This window comes from Nannospalax galili, unplaced genomic scaffold (assembly GCF_000622305.1).
Source record: "Nannospalax galili isolate Female #2095 unplaced genomic scaffold, S.galili_v1.0 scaffold718, whole genome shotgun sequence".
NCBI lineage: Eukaryota > Metazoa > Chordata > Mammalia > Rodentia > Spalacidae > Nannospalax > Nannospalax galili.
This window is the reverse complement of record NW_008341417.1, coordinates 1,133,354-1,137,825: the sequence shown is the minus strand read 5'-3', so window position 1 is coordinate 1,137,825 and position 4,472 is coordinate 1,133,354. Positions and strand designations below refer to the sequence as shown.

Sequence of the window (4,472 nt, the reverse complement as noted above, 5' to 3'; positions counted from 1 at the left end):
CCCCCCTCCCTCCTCCCTTCACCTTCCCTCCTGGTCCCTCCTATCCTCTCCTCTCTTTTTGAGACCTGGTCTCCTGTAGCCCAGGCTAGTCTTCAACTCACCATGTAGCTAAGGATGACCTCAAACGCTCTAAAAAAATAAAGATTTGTTTTTATTTTATGTATATGTGTGTGTGTGTGTGTGTGTGTGTGTGTGTGTGTATGCCACATGTGTATGAGTACCCATGTAGTCCAGAAGACAGCATTGGAACTGTAGTTGTGAGCCACCCTCCTTGAATGTTGGAAACCAAATTCATGTCCTCTGGAAGAACAGCAACTATTCTTGACCACTGAACCATCCTTCCAGCCCCCAAATGTGCATCTTGATCCTTCTGCCTCCACATCTCACGCACCACACACCTGGCTGTCTCCATGACTGTCCCCTTAAGCTCTAGTCCTCTCATATCTGCCTGCCTCAGCAGGTACCTCCCTCCATTTGCAGAGACTGCTGTGCTCCCTTCCCACACTCACACCAACCTGGAGGAAACTGAGTTAGTGCTGGATGCCAGATGAAGGTCACCAACGTGCCTCAGGTGATTTTCCAGTTCCCTGCCTTTTTCCTCTCTCTGTAGCCCAACCTTTACACACTGGTTGTCACTGTGTCCCTGACTCTGTCTTTTTGAAGCAGACACTCCATACTCAGGCTGGCACTGTGGTGAAGCACAGACTCTTAGGACGTCAGTGGCCCAAGTTCAGGTCTTAGCTCTACTGGGAGGCTGGGATAAACGTTTTACCTCCCTGCACTTCATCTCCCTGTAAGTGTAGATTAGCAGATTGAGCAACGCTGTCAGCTTTGGGAGTTACTATTAGGATAGAACGAGTGAATGTGCAAAAGGTGCTTTGAATCTATAACTGATGGAGGTTTATAAACAAAGACAGGCTCAGATGTTGCTTAGGGACAGAAAGGGAGATAGAGCCAACTTTAGGAGCAAGGCTAGGCCTTAGTGATGGTGTGAGCTTGGGCTTGCTCCTTCACCTTTTGGGACCTGTCTCCCAGACTGCTAGAAGATCCCCACAGGGTTAGATTAAATAGCACAATGGGTCAGTCATCTGTAGGACTTGAACCGGTGTCATATCCCCACTTAGGGTCACACACACACGGAAGGCAACAGAAGCACAGAGCTCAGCCATCGGCTGTCATGAACCTGTATTAACTATAATAGTTCCAGAGTTTGCTGAGCAGTCCTGGTGTCTGGCACCATGCCGAGTGCCATCATTGCTGGTGCCCTGTACAGGAGGAGCTGCTATGACTCACATTCAACAGCCAAGGATGCAGAGGCTCTGAGGCTAAAGAGCTTGTGGTCGGTTTGTCAGGCACTAGTTCCCAATCACCTGCAAGATTCTTCTTCAGCAAGTTTGTTTAACTATGTCTGGGGACACAGAGCCTTTCAAGCCTGTCCAGTATTGATATCCTGAATAAGATATTGACAGCTTCCATCTTCACGTTGAACTTATGACTCTGACTTGGGCTCGACGCAGGCAGGATCTGGGGAGAGGGCTCAGGAGATATTTTTCAGTGACTTTTCATGGCAGGATGCTCAGAAGACAGGGTGGGATTTTATCTCCTTGGGCCTAGCTCTGTCGGGGTCTGGAACTGTGGGATGCCAAAGGCTTCCAGGGCGTCCTTAGCTGGGACTAGGCAGGACTCAAAGTATCAGAAATGTATCTAAAATCACCAGTCCATTGTAATACAATTCTTTTGGGGTGGTATTTAGGGTATGGTAGGGTACAGAAAAAATTGACAAGACTGTAAAATTAGAGGAAGAGATTGGTTTTTAGAGTTATTGACTTTGTCTGATCTTGGTTTTTTTCAAAAAATCAAGCATCTTTTTTCAATAGCTCCATAGACTCACCACTGCCAATCTCATGAGTCCAGACACCTTGGGGTTGACATTGAAGGCCCTTCACCATCTAGTCCTGACTCACCCTTTCAGCTGCCTCTCCCTCCATCTTCCCACACTGTCTCCAGTCAAGCACTCTGCAGTTCCCTAAGCACTCCACACTCGTTCCTGCATTGGTGACTTACACGTGCTACTTCCAGCCTCTGGCACACAGCCACCATGTTTCGTGGATGAAAGCACCAATCCTGTCTTAGAACTGGGTGGATTTCCCCTCTCAATCTCAGAACTTTTCCAAATTGTCCCCACAAAGAAAGAATCTTTGCTGTCTGGGTAACCAAAGAAGTCAAGGAACATCAAAGGGACATATTGAAGGTTAAGGCACTAAATGGTAGCCCCAAGCATGTAGGGAACAAAAGGTCCTAAGGCCATGAATGTCTGAGTGGTTCCTTCCAGACTAGCTGCAGGATAGTTAAGGGATGTGTGTCTCACTCTCAAGGCTGCTGTACAGGTGCTGTGCCAGACTCCAAGAGGGCTGAAGGCCTTGTTAAGGGTAACTTACTGCTTGATTAGGAAATTTCTCTTTCCAGGGCACAGAAGCCTTCCTAGGACATTTTCACTGACTTATGCTTGTTTTAAACCATAACAAATACACTGACCATACCACTGAAGATTTCAATGTATATGGAATGAGACTGGGACCTTGTTCTTCATAATTCTAAAACTTTAGCAGTAACAAGGTGACCATGCAGTTGGGTCCCCCAAGGTGATCTGGTTTACAGTCACTGTTATGTCATAATCATCACTGGGTCCCCCTTTTCTGTCAAGTGCTCTGGTTTGGCAGCTAAACCATACGGCCACTCTAGCAGTAGGTGGTGTAGAGCTGGTGGCTTGTTTAGGTTGTGCCAGATTCCAGTTCATGCTTCCAGTTCTGGCTGTGCCGGATTCCAACCCATGTCACTTCCCCTGGAACAGAACTAACTGCAGTGGCCCATGGTTTGGGTTCACCACATACTTGCTTGCCTTCCTCACTGAGGTCCCCAGGGAGCTGTGCATCTCCTGCACAGTCCTGGGCACAGTCTGCTTTTAGCAAGAGGTCTTAGAATGATTTTTTTTTAAACTCCCCAAGAGTCTTTTGTTTTGGTTTATTTCCTGCCTTCAAAAGAGTAAGAAGGCTCACAAGCAATTGTTCAGTGTTTATATGTGAGCCCTAAAGAGGAGGCCTTCGTACAAACTCCTTCCAAAGGAAAGCTAAGAAAGGTTTAGGAAGGTGCCCAGACAGGTACTGTTCCTGTCAGACCCCTACAGCTGTAGCACGCCTCTTCCATGTTCTTTAAATTCAAATTTAAAGTAGTAACTCTTCCATTCTTAAAAAGTATCAACAGTTTTTTTCTTCTGTCTCCTCTAGCAAGTCTCTATCACTTTTGCTTTAACAGAATGTGTTTTCTTTAATAAGTATACACTACTTTTTACTGTGATTTTTTAAAGGTACAAATTTCTATGAGCACTGAAAGATCATGTAGAGAAATGTTTAAAAATTTGCATTCTAAGCATTGTGTTAGGGGAGCAGATCTGGAAGAGCAAGGAAATGGTGGCTCCTGTAGGATTCAAGTGATACTTGCCTCAGGCCAGCGAGTAGCAAAGTGACGTTTAAGTTCAGTCCAGTTCCCCAAGTCCAGCCTCCTGGTCCGTGCCCAGCAGCTTCTGGTTCTTTTGGACTATTAAAAGGCATCTAAGCAGGGACACTCATGTCTTCATCACTGGAGGTAGAGCATGAGTTCATGCCTCCACTAGGAGTTTTAAAATTAAACTAGCCGGCAGATCCTTTTGTGGTTCATAAGCATGCTGATTGGGTGTTGTGCCGCCCTCAAATCTTGTTACGCACCGGCACATTACCCTTCTGACGTGGAAAAAAAAAAAACTAGCATGATCTGGTGACATATTCTTTTAGTCCCAGCACTTGGGAGAAAGCGACAGGCGGATTTCTGTGAGTTTGAGGCCAGCCTGGTCTATATAATGAGTTCCAGGCCAGCTGGGACTACAGAGAGACCCTGATGGGAAGATATGGGAGGAGTTGTAGGGGAGGGAGTGGGTGTGAATTTGATTAAAACACATCATATATGTGTATGAAATTCTCAATTTTTTTTAAAGTTAAAAAATGAAAAGAAATTAAACTCTACCCAGTTCAAAGCAATCAAGATGGAAATGCTTAGATAAGGGTTTATAAAGTTTATAAAGATTTAATAATTGGGGCTGGAGAGACTGCTCAGCAGTTCAGAGCACTGACTGCTCTTTCATAGGATTGAGCTTTGAATCCCAGCACCCAAACGGTCCTTAACTCCAGTTCCAGGGGAATCTGAAACTCTCTTCTGACCTCTGTGGCATTGCATAACGTGTGTGCACTCACTGACATGCAGGCAATGCACTCATACACATAAAATTTAAAAAAATAAAATAAAAAAGTAGAAGACTTAGCAATCACCCGGCAATTGGGAGGCAGAGGAAGGTGGATCTCTGAGTTCTAGGCCATCCTGGTCTACATACCAAGTTCCAGCCTGGGGCTACAGGGAGATCGTTTCTCAAAAAGACCAAAAAA

General features: G+C 45.6%; 1 pseudogene; it reads left to right on the top strand.

Moving 5' to 3' along the window:
* The first annotated feature begins 3,697 nt into the window (after window positions 1-3,697).
* On the top strand, window positions 3,698-3,782 carry LOC115071021 (annotated as a pseudogene).
* The last annotated feature ends 690 nt before the right edge of the window (window positions 3,783-4,472 follow it).